Below are 12,826 nucleotides of genomic sequence, written 5' to 3'. Positions count from 1 at the left end.
AATGGGAAGAGACTGTCTAGGAAGGAGTACGGCAGAAAGGGATCTAGGGGTTATAGTGGACCACAAGCTAAATATGAGTCAACAGTGTGATGCTGTTGCAAAAAAAGCAAACGTGATTCTGGGATGTATTAACAGGTGTGTTGTGAGCAAGACACGAGAAGTCATTCTTCCGCTCTACTCTGCTCTGGTTAGGCCTCAGCTGGAGTATTGTGTCCAGTTCTGGGCACCGCATTTCAAGAAAGATGTGGAGAAATTGGAAAGGGTCCAGAGAAGAGCAACAAGAATGATTAAAGGTCTTGAGAACATGACCTATGAAGCAAGGCTGAAAGAATTGGGTTTGTTTAGTTTGGAAAAGAGAAGACTGAGAGGGGACATGATAGCAGTTTTCAGGTATCTAAAAGGGTGTCATAAGGAGGAGGGAGAAAACTTGTTCACCTTAGCCTCTGAGGATAGAACAAGAAGCAATGGGCTTAAACTGCAGCAAGGGAGGTCTAGGTTGGACATTAGGAAAAAGTTCCTAACTGTCAGGGTGGTTAAACACTGGAATAAATTGCCTAGGGAGGTTGTGGAATCTCCATCTCTGGAGATATTTAAGAGTAGGTTAGATAAATGTCTATCAGGGATGGTCTAGACAGTATTTGGTCCTGCCATGCGGGCAGGGGACTGGACTCGATGACCTCTCGAGGTCCCTTCCAGTCCTAGAATCTATGAATCTATGAATCACTGCCCTCTGCAGGCTGGAGCCAGAACAGCCACACTGTGTGACATAGGCACTATAATGGAAGATCTTTTTTAGTTCAAGTGGTAGAGCTCTGTGATTTTTGACCCAGGAGGAATGGAGTGCTACTCTCAATGTTGCCACAAAATTCTGAGTGTCCAAGTCTTAACTGAAAACCAGTTTGTTCGGGAATTATAACTTTGGACTTGGTGTGCCAGCTCAGGGCCTATACTAGTGAAAATTCCCAGATCATACCTGGACAAGATAAGATCACTTTTCAACGTCTGATGCAAAGAACATGCACGAGTCATGCCTGTGTAACCTACATAGAGGGGAGATAAGTCAATTTACTTACCAATTTTGTGCTACAGAATTCCTCTAACTGACTTAAAATATTTGCACAGACCATGAATTCCTAGCCTTGCAAGAGACGAGAGCTGTTTTTTCTATAGGAACCCTCTAAATACCAAAAGTGGAAATTATACTAGGATTCACTTTTTCTCTTCTTAGGAATCCACTGTTAATCTTTATCTTAAGACAGTTACACACACACACACAAATAACAATTTCAAATTCCTTTTTATGAATAACCCTGCAAAGATAAACCATTACTGAACAGGAGTTACAATGCATCCTACCTAGACTACCATCACTAAATAGAGATTTGTTATTTTGCTTTAAATGAAGACTATAACACAGGGCCTAAACCCAAAAATCTATTGTGACAGACCCAGACCAGTGGGGTACAGGAGCCTGGAAGAGGGCAAATATACTTGTCACTGGATGAGTAGTTTTCTGTTCCCTGAGTGACCAGAGCAGGGGCTGCACTAGAGTAATCAGGAACCTGCTAGAACCAGTTAAGGCAGGCAGGCTAATTAGGACACCTGGAGCCAATTAAGAAGAAGCTGCTAGAATCAATTAAGGCAGGATAATCAGGGCACCTGGGTTTTAAAAGGAGCTCACTTCAGTTTGTGGTGCGAGTGTGAGGAGCTGGGAGCAAGAGGTGCAAGGAGCTGAGAGTGAGAGGGTGTGCTGCTGGAGGACTGAGGAGCACAAGCGTTATCAGACACCAGGAGGAAGGTCCTGTGGTGAGAATAAGGAAGGTGTTTGGAGGAGGCCATGGGGAAGTAGCCCAGGGAGTTGTAGCTGTCATGTAGCTGTTACAGGAGGCACTATAGACAGCTGCAGTCCACAGGGCCCTGGGCTGGAATCCAGAGTAGAGGGCAGGCCCGGGTTCCCCCAAACCTCCCAATTGACCTGGACTGTGGGTTCTTCCAGAGGGGAAGGTCTCTGGGCTGTTCTCCAACCTACATGGTGAATCTCTGAGGCAAGAAAATCAGCCAATAAGCGCAGGACCCACCAAGATAGAGGAGGAACTTTGTCACACTATTTATAATACTTTACAAATAAATACAGGGGTTGGGACTTCTGACAATTGGAGATCTGCTTTCATGTAGGCTCTCCATGGATATTATATTGACAAAATAAAACATTTAGTTGTACTATATCACCAATTATTTCAGCATCAGCACTATTGAGCACATACACAACTTCAAATATGAAAGAAAAAACAAGAAACAAATCAGCTCTGCCAAAGAACCAGCGACAGCGGATTGCCTAGTATCTCCACAAGAGTTTTGCTGGAGATCTCTGAGGCAGATTCCCACGAAATGAGGAAGTCAATCAACAGCCTGTTCCGTCGCTCAGACTAGGCATGTGGTGGGAGACAAGCCTGCTTTCTGCAACCCTCCTGCCCCCAACAACTCGCTTCAGCGATTCCCAAAATCAAATCCACTGACCAGGGACCTCCTCTCCTGTTTGTGCTTCGCCAAGATCTGACAGCTGTGACTAGCTAGCCTCCTCCGGGATAGAAAAGAGCTCCTGGCAGCACGCATCTCTGACCTCCGAGTCGTCCTCTGCCTCTGGTCCCCCTCCCTCTCCACATCCTCGTCCAAGATTTCCTCCCCCTGGCTCAGTCCACTCTCGACTGGCACGCAAGCCAACGAAGTATCCACAGTGGTCTTCACAGTGGAGGTGGGGTCGCCACCGAGTATCACGTCCAGCTCTTTGTAGAACCGGCAGTTCATGGGCTCAGCACTGGAGTGGCGGTTTGCCTCCCATGCCTTGTGATAGACGTTCTGCAGCTCCTTCACTTTGACCCTGCACTGCAGTGTGTCCCGGCCATGGCCCCTTTCTGTCACGCATCGTGAAATCTGCCTGTAGGTATCATAATTCCTATGGCTGGAGCGCAGCTGGGACTGGACAGCCTTCTCTCCCCAAATGCTGATGAGGTCCAGAAGCTCGGCATTGCTCCAAGCGGGGGATTGCCTGGTGCGTGGAGCAGGCATGGCCACCTGGAAAGATGCGCTGAGCCCACTGCACGCATAACCGAGCAAACAGAAAGGGGACTTTCAAAATTCCAAAGGAATTTACGGAGTGGGAATGATGCTTGGTCACTTGAGGGCAGAGCAGTAGAGTTCAAACAGATGACCAGAGAGGCAAGAACAGGCATTGTGGGACACCTCACGGAGGCCAATTGCAGCGCTGTAAATGACCCGGGTGTCTACACTGGCACCGTGGAACTGTAGCTCCGGCGCAGAAAGCTGTAGGCCTCTCATCGGGGTGATTTTTTTTCTGCGCTGCAACTGCACAGTTTCAGTGAACTAAGTGGCTTGGCAGTGTGTACACCTCGAGAGTTACAGTGCAGAAAGCTCCTTTACTGCGCAGAAACTTGCCAGTGTAGACCAGGCCTAAGCATTACAGCAGCATAGCTGCAGCACTGTAAGTGTAGACAAACCCTCAATCTGGAGTTGGGTCTCAATGAAATTTCCTGTAATTTTACAGAAGTCAGTGGGATTGAGACTGGGAAACACCATAAAGGAGGAATCACAGACTGGAGGCCAGATGTCTTTGGGAAGTGTATTACATTATTAGCCTAACAGCTAGTCATCGTCAAGTTGTTTCTTGCCCCATTAACGGTAACTTTCCCATGCCACTCTGCCATCACTGGGTGGAGGAGGGAGACCATTGCTGCACACAGGCGAGCTGCATAAGCGTCAGGGCAGAAGCTGCAGGCTTGGAGAAGACCCTCCCTTGATTCCCTGCTCACCTTCAGCAGCGAGATATCTTCCATAATGAACACAGCCTGTGGAAAATGTGGGGACAGGAATGATTATCAGGCCCCCCCTATAGTGCTGACTCTCCCCAAGAGCTACGTGCCCAGTGTACAGTAGAGTCCGGGAACACTGATTTGCTCTGCCTCTGTGGCTACTCACCATTTTGGGGGTCTTACTCTTGTGGCTCATGTGTGCTTGCTTGGGGTCAGCCAGTGAGTGACAGGTATGTGAATAGTGTTTTAAATCACTGAATCAGTGTTGTGTGTGTTGCAAACAATACTGCTTCTGTAAAATGTTGCATTTTGGCTTTACGGAGATTACCTTGGGAGCCCAGCCTCCCTCTTTGTTATCGCCGGCTGAACAGCTGTGCAGAATTAGAAAGCAGCCACGAAGAACTAAGGAGGACTTTCTGTGTGATGTCATGATGCACGCCGCAGCCAAAAAACAGGAATTGAAGGAGTGGTGGGACAATGAGAAGAGGGACCAAAAGGAGAACGTGGCATGCCAGAATGAAGCCACAGAGCAGCTCTTAAATGCTATGGAGCGCCAAGTGGACACGCTCCAGGCAATACAAGCACTGCAAACCGAACAGCTCTGCACCCGCCCTCCCCTGCAGCCGCTGTTGCAAAACTCTTTCCCATGCACCCCCCAGACACCACCAACACACTCTTATCAACCTCTTGACTCCAGTCTATACCCGTGGCATTCCACTCCTCCCCCCTCACAGTCCAGCACCGCAGACTCCCAGCACCCTCTGCACTCATGCACCTTTCCAGACCAGCCTGTGTTAATGTCCATGAAATGCCCACGGTGATCCACAAGCGCCTGGAGAACTATAGAGAAATACCCCTTCCAATTAATGTACTCGGTGGCTACGTGGTCTGGTGCCAGAATTGGAATATGTGTGCCATCTATCGTCCCTCCACAGTTAGGGAAACCTATTTGTGCAAAGCCATCCACAATGTCATGGTCTTTCGGAGCAGGATGCGATTAATGGCCCTGCACACTTACATCAACACGAGTCCAATGGTCAACTTTCCCACTCCGAACTGGTTAGCAACTGATCGGTAGTAGTGTGGAGTAGCCAGCTTCCGCAGTGCAATCACCACGTGCTTCTCCAACAGCAGGGCAGCTCTCATTCTCGTGTCCTTGCGCCGCAGGGCTGTGACGGGGACTTGAGGGAAGGGGGTGGAATGGGGGCGGGGACTTTGGGGAAGGGGTGGAATGGGGGCGGGGCGAGGGTGGTGCAGGGGCGGGAAGAGGCTGGGAAGGGGCGGGGCCAGGGGCGGGGCCAGGGGCCGGTGGGGAGGGGGGGTCGAGCACCCACCAGGCAAAGGGGAAGTCAGCACCTATGCACGACACTGCCGTCTCCAACCTCACATTTTTCCCAGTTTTATCAGCAGTGAGATTATTTATTTATTTATTTAAATAAGTTATGAAGGCATGGTCAGAATTTTACCAGTAGCAGCTGGCCAACAAAACGCTGCCTTAGGAGACTGATAGAAGACTTACTCGTAGAAATACTAATTTTGCAAGTGCAATTATCGTTTTTTTCTCAGCCCTGGTCTCCCGCCTGTCAATAATGAACAATTAGTGAAGGGTAAGGGTAGGGTTCTTGATAGTAGCACTGATGTTGATAATTTGCAGCTACATAGCATCTTTCCTCCCAAGGGATCCCAAAGCACTTACAAACTGATAACACTGACTGCAGCCTCTCTGGAGTGAAAAGAATCTTCTTTTTTCCATATCTCTTTTATTTATCGACTTGCACCCTTGTGTGGTCATGTTGGGTGATCACCTGAGGCACCAACATTTGGGCCAATCTGATGTGGGGAGAGGCAAAAGAATAGAAATGTTAAAGCCCCGTGTGGATGCTTGCTGAATATTGAGTGCATACTGCCAATGCTTACCACTGAATTCATCCACCCCTGCTTTCCGTCTGCTTCAAATGGCTTGAAGGCTTGTCTTGAAGGAGTCTATATGGGAAGCCTCCAAGCATCCCTGGGTGAATTAGAGAAACTGACAGACACTTGACAAGTAAGTCAGTACCAGGGCAGCAGTGAACTGACTGAGCATCCTGGGGACTCTGGTACATACAGAATGGCAGGAAAAGAAGAACAGAATTTGGGAGAGTCAAGGCTGCTGTCTAACTGGCAACTGGCTGTAGCCTTGCATAAGTGCAGCCTTTCCAAGTGCAAGTTGCTTGCAAAACTCCTACAGGGAGATTATTCTGTATTATTGGTACAAAGGCAGGAGTACTTGTGGCACCTTAGAGACTAACAAATTTATTAGAGCATAAGCTTTCGTGGGCTACAACCCACTTCTTCGGAGGCGTTACCTTCCGTGTACTACTTTCACTGAACAGGAAATGTGTGTGAAATGAGCAGCTTGCAAAGGTGGGTTCTGGGGAATACCATCCTTCTCTGGGGATGCAGGAATTCCTGACCTGAGACTATTGTTTCAAAAATACCTACCTGCAGTCTCATGCATTTCAAAGGTAAACATTTTTTCTCATCAGAAATATTTTTATGAGCCAGAGACAGGAGGGGTAACTAGAGTCATGGGAATTCCTCCACAATCTCCCACTCCACTGTTCAGAATTTCTTTCTGTTAACTGTTCCATCATCAGGTGGTTGATCCTCCCCACGTGGAACAAATTAGGGTTCAGTCCCAAACCCAGTGAATTCTACAGCTGTGCCGCCCGGCGGGAGCCAGCCATGCACCGCGCAGCACAGAGCACCAGGTCAGGCCGGGCTTTGCAGCTGCGCTGCCCCAGGAGCTCGCAGCCCCGCCGCCCAGAGCATTGCACCGGTGGCTCAGTGAGCTGAGGCTGCGCGGGAGTGGGAAGAGCAGGGGAGGGGCTGGGGGCCAGGAGCTCAGGGGCCGGGCAGGAGGGTCCCGCAGGCTGTAGTTTGCCCACCTCTGCTCTAGCTAAAGGGAACAAGCTGGGATGTTGTTAAAATGAAAGTCTTATTTAATACTTTGCTTTTCAAATGCTTTAACTTTTTTCTTCTTTTTCTGTATCTTTAATAAAAGATTAAAAGAATGCGTAATGGTATTTGCCATGGTTCTAAGTACCCTGAGGTGTCTGTAAGCCAAACCCCGAATGTTGTTCAAAACTGTTCAGTGTGAGACAGTTACAGGTCATGTTAACATCTTTCACTCGTTGGGCCCCTTTATTCCATCTAAACTAGTGCAACAGTCCTTATAATAGAGTATAAGTAGTGGCTAGGTTTGCCTTAGCGCCATGCACAGAGTTGAATGTCACCCCATTATGTTACTTAATCCTGCCTTGAATGCAGAGGCCTGGACTAGAAGACCTCTCGAGGTCCCTTCCAGTCTTACAATTCTATGACTCTATCCAAGAACATAGTGTGGCCTCACATGGTTCACTAGCCAGCACTGATGTGGTTAACACCTTTCCTGTTACATAAATAGCAATACTTACACCATGCAAAAATAAAAAGAGTAGGTGAGGAGCTCAAGTAGCCTGAAAGCCAAAGAACTCTACCTATCCCATAATTAAATTTAAAAATAGTTGCAATCACACCTCCACACTGCAAATAAGGCCGCTCTGTTAATTTGAATAACAGTGGATTGGCTTTCCTTACCCTTCATTCTGCTGACTCCCACATCCGTGTCAAAGGTATGACTGCATGACATCCAAGGTTTAAGTACATGCTTGCTCAGATCTAATTACAAGCTGTGTTACTGCCGGTTGGACATTTGTGCTACGTGCAAGAGAAAAGCTGCTTTTTTAAATTTGCTGTTTATAATGAAAAGTGAAAATACCCAGAATGGTCCCTGAGGAGGAACTTCTCCATGGTGGAAACGAAGACAAGGAAAACTTCCAAAAAACACATTCCAGCCAACCGAGTTTTCCTCTAGGCCCCGATAAAATAAAGTCCAGGTTTTATAATGGGTGCTAAGCAAATCCTGTGGGAGATTCTGATGCCTATGAGGCAGCACAGGACTGGAAAGCCAGCAAATCCTGAATTCTAATCCTGTTCCTGTTCCTGACTCTGGGCCTGATTTTCACAAGTGTGGGGCAACCACAACCCCAGGTGAAATCAGTAGGAGCTGCAGATGCTTGACACTACTGAAAAACAGGCCTTTGATATCTGGCCTTTGGCAAGTCGCTGTATGTCCCAGTCTGGAGATATTAGTATAGTACTTTGAACATGCAAAATGCAACTGTAATTATCTCTCCTCAGCTGTGTTAAGCCTAAAACCGGACTTTGAGAGCTACGTGTCTTTCATTCATTCTTATTTGGCTGGATATCAAAGGCCTGAGGAAATCATGCTAGCCAGGGACAATGTCTTGTGGGGCAAATATTCAAATGGCTGAGACCAGACTCCCTTTTGGTGCCCACAATCACATAATTAGAAAAGCAAGTTCTCAGATTTGCAGCTACATGTCCAGGATGCGGGAGCAAATTTTGTGGACATGAAGTGCAGTTACAGAATGGAGGCCATTCCCTTGAAAATGTGTCCCTCTGCATTTGTTTAATCTCAGAATTTCAAGATCAATGTTATTAATAAACTATTTTTCCCCATTCAGGTATAGTTTTTTAATTGAACAAATCCACTATAAATCCCCTTGTCCTTAAACTGTAATTCAAATTTTATTTCCCAAAATAAAAATGCTGACATCTGTTTTAAACAGCAGTGTCTCAGCCAAGTAGAATTTTAAATCTGTCTTGGGGCCACGGAGTGCTCTTGACCTGAGCACAGAACTCCCATACAGGCCCTCAGGAATGGATACTGTTAAAATTAGTAACATTTCAAATGCTCCTCAGTTTCAAAGGTCACTTAAGGATTCTATTCTTTGAAATACTTAAAATGTTTCTTACTCACTGTTTAAAAACCCTTAAATGCCTGAAATGAAAATGTGTCTTCTTTACTGAGTGTTGTTTCCATTGTAGGCGCACACTGCTTTGTTGCTTAAGAGGATTTCGTTGTTGGCACTGGTTTATTTTTGAAAAGAAGGCTGGTGGAAACAGTGGAGTATTTTATTTTGTGTATGTAAAATACATAAATTAGATGACCCTGCCAACAAATAATGGGGGGCTCTGAAGGGGAGAGAACTGGAAGGTAAATTGTAAGTCTACTAACCTTTTGTGTCCCTTTTAAACTACAGTTGCAATAGTTATGGAAACACATCATAGCACCAAAGGTGCAACAAATGCTTTACAGGCAAGGGAGAAGATAGTCCTTGTTCTGAGGCGTTTGCAGTCTAGGGCCATATCTACACTTACAAGCTTACAGCGGCACAGCTGTATTGGTACAGTTGTGCTGCTGTAAGAGCACTCGTGCAGCCCCATTATGCTGACAGGAGAGAACTCTCCTGTCGACATACTAAAACCAACTCAATGAACGACGGTAGCTATGTCGGCGGGATAGTGTCTCCCACCAACATAGTGCTGTGCACATGAGCACTTATGCCGGCAAAACTTATGTCGCTCGGGGAGATGTTTTTTCACACTCCTGAGCGACAAAAGTTTTGCCGACATAAGTGCTAGTGTAGACATGGCCTAAGGCCATCATCCTCTGAAGATTTAAGCTTACATACTTTAAGCACTGCAAGTAGTTCTATTAATTTCAATAGGACTACTTACATTGCATAAAGTTTAATGTTGTTGCCAACTTTTGTGATTTTATGAGGCTCTTAATATTGGGTTTTTTTCTTAAAGCCCCAGCTGATGGAGTCATGTGATTGTGAGAATTTCAGCTATGATTTCAAAATAGAAAGTTAGTTTCTAGCCCTCTTGGTTGCAGAGAAAAACTTGAAAACATGAACTGTAAAGGCGCAAAGAAAAACCAAAAACCCAGAAGGCAAATTAAAAAAATATTTTAAATCTCATGATTTTCAAGCCACTCTCATGATTTTTGGGCTCTGACTCACAATTTTTGAAGGCTTGGCATTAATAATGCTGAGTTAAGCACATGAGTAAGTCTTTGCATGATCTAGGCCTACAACTCTGATTCAGCAAGGAGATCTGCATGGATGGACCCTGTACTTACATGGAGCTCACTGCAGAGGTCTAATCAGACTACATAGGCTGATGGATGATGGGATATGACAATCACATGACTGAGTGATGCTGTTTAGCACTTGCCTTGTCAGTTGCATGGTTTTTATCTGCAGGGCCGGCTCTAGGATTTTTGCCGCCCCAAGCAGAAACAATTTTGGCCGCCCCCCCACCCCACCGTTTTTTTCTTATCCCACCCCCGGCCCCGCCTCAGCTCTGCCCCTTCCCCAAATCCCCAGCCCTGCCTCCTCCCCCCCAGGCTCTCAAGCCTAGGAGGGAGGGGGAGAAGCGGCGCGCGAATCAGCTGTTTCGCGCGCCGCGGCCGCTCGGGATCTGCCCCTCCCTCTCAGGTTTGAGAGCCTGGGAGGGAGGGAGAGCAGCGGCGCGCGAATGGCAGCAGCGGAGGTAAGCTAGGGCGGCCGGGGCACATTTTTAGGGGCGGCATTCTGGCGCCGGCCATGCCGCCCCTAAAAATGTGCCGCCCCAAACACCAGTTTGTTTTGCTGGTGCCTAGAGCCGGCCCTGTTTATCTGATATATTTTCATTCACTATTTTATTAACCATTCTTTAAGAGGAGTGTAACTTGGTGGCTTGCCCCACAGGCTGGAAAGTCAGGGGTCAGACAACCTTGGTTACATAATTAGCTATACCTAATAGGGATCAGGTGTTTTCCCTATAAAAATCAGCTGGAGGCTGTAGTCAGGGGAGGGGTGGGCATGCTTAGAGAAACAAGAAATTACCAGGCGTGAGCAGGCTCCAGTTGAAAGCCCTAGGATGGGGGATTGAAACTATAGGCAGGTAAGGCTGGGGAGTGACCCAACAAGAGGGTAAAAATTGATGGATTTGGTTTTGGGACTTTAAACGTTTTACTTTTGAGTTTACTTTGGGCAGGACTAAACTTAAAAAGCTGCAGCAGCACAGCTATACTTCTGTAGTGCTTCAGTGAAGATGATACTACACCAACAGGAGAGCTTATCCCATTGGCATAGTTAATCCAACTCTGGGAGAGACAGTAGCTATGTGGATGGGAGAAGCTGTCTATACTGTGGTTATAACTGCGCTGCTCAGCGGTGTGGATTTTTCACACCCCTGAGAAACACAGTTATACCAATGTAAGTTCGTTGGGTCGACCTGGCCTTTATCTAAACAAACCGAGAGCCCAAGAAGGAATGTTGTGATTGGATGAACAGATGTGTGTGGAATCTGTGTAAATGGGCCTGAATGAAGGCAAATAAAGAGCAGTGCAGTGCAGAGGCACCCCTGGCCAGGAGGGGGCACATGGGTGGTGGCTAACAATATTGTAGGGAGTGCCGGGGGTTTTATGCCTCTTGCTAGAAGCAATGTGCCTCAAGGGGGGGCAGGTCAGGGATGGGGGATTCCAGGTAGAGCAGCCACAGGGAAGATGATGTTGAGATCAGACTGGGCGTAGGGCACAAAGTGTGTGTGGGAAGGGGGGTTGATATGTAGCTTAGGTGGAGCAAGGAGGGGAAAGAAAAATGACAGCACAGAGATGGGCGGGTGCTAAACTGTGCAGGGCCTTGAAGGGGAAAAGAAGGAGCTTAGACATGAAGTGGAAGGCATCCGAAGAGGGTCCGTCTGATCATGGCTGGAGCAGTTGTAGACACTGATGGATTTTACGGCAGTGTTTGAGATAGATAAAAGAAGGCCAGGGGACAGTCTGGGTGGCCGTGTCTTTCTCCACATTTTCTGGTGGTGGGCCACCCAGGGTCTGAAGCAAGCGACTCAGATGATCTAATTGGCAGAATGTTTTAATTAAACAAATTGTTTCAGCCCTATGCTGCACAAGCTCCAGTCTCAAGCTTCAAAGCTCCTTCTCTCCCAATGCGGCGTCAAAACCCCATGCAGCTGTTTTGGCCTCAGTGAAGTATCGGCACAGCTCTAAAGCGGAAGACATGACTCCTGAGGCTCCTGGACTGGCTGGATCTAAATAAGCTTTTATCAAATGCTCCACTCACAGGAAAACACCTTCAAGAAATAACAATCCCATAGTTGCTCCTTTTTTGGCCATACCTGGCTGTAGCTGCAGTTTGGTTTACTAAGGCGTTTATGTTCCTCTGCTTTTTTTAAGAAAGGAGGCAGTATTGTTCAGGGCTTATTGCAGAGGCCTGGGAGTTAGGAACGTGTTCTCAGCTCTGCCACTGTCTCCCTGTCTATCCTTGTGCAAATCACTTAGAGGCAAATCCCCCCGCCCTACCCTCTTGGTTCAGAAGGCCTTGGATGCAGTGGCATTAGTGAGGTCTGCTGTATGTCAGGAGGAAACGGTGAGAATCATGTGCAAGGATTCTGAAACCCCTGCCTCCCATGCACCATAGCCGTGCTGGAGAGTCATGCACCCTAGCACGAATGGGATTTCTGAGATGGTGTAGAGACGAGGTCTGGGGATCTCTAACTATGGGGATCAAAGGTGGTCAAATACCCCTCATATGGGGAGGTCACAGCAGCTGTGTGGGGTTGGCTGTAATGTGAGTCAGTGGTGGTCACTGTTGTGATCTGCCTCCGGGGAAGGTTTCTGTCCCACCATCAAATCCTCATGTCTTTAATACCTCTGTGCCTTGGTTTCCCCAACTGCAAAATAGGTTGCATTACAATTATCCCTACCTACCTCAAAGATGATGCATTAATTGTCTGTAAAGTTGTTTGAGATGAAAGCCGGTATAGAAGTACAAATGGCCAAATTGTGCCATAATTTTTTAAGCTACATCTGCCAGTGAAAGGGGGAGGGGTCAGCTGTGAGTGGGGGTGGGGATCCCTGGTGCACAGCTCTGTTTGAGCCAGAGAGTGGGGGAAAGGGGACACAGATGCACTGAGCCAGCAAGAGTTTGTACATGCTCTCTTTTGAATCCTACCAGAGCTGTGAGGTTTGGGGACTAGCCTTGTGCCCTTCTCCGGAAAGAGATAAACCACACCTTCCACTGAACAGTGGGGGAGAAATTCTGCAT

The sequence above is a fragment of the Terrapene carolina genome, unplaced genomic scaffold (genome assembly GCF_002925995.2).
Source record: "Terrapene carolina triunguis isolate 2854851 unplaced genomic scaffold, T_m_triunguis-2.0 Scaffold97, whole genome shotgun sequence".
Lineage (NCBI taxonomy): Eukaryota > Metazoa > Chordata > Testudines > Emydidae > Terrapene > Terrapene triunguis.
Note: the sequence above shows the minus strand (reverse complement) of the source record.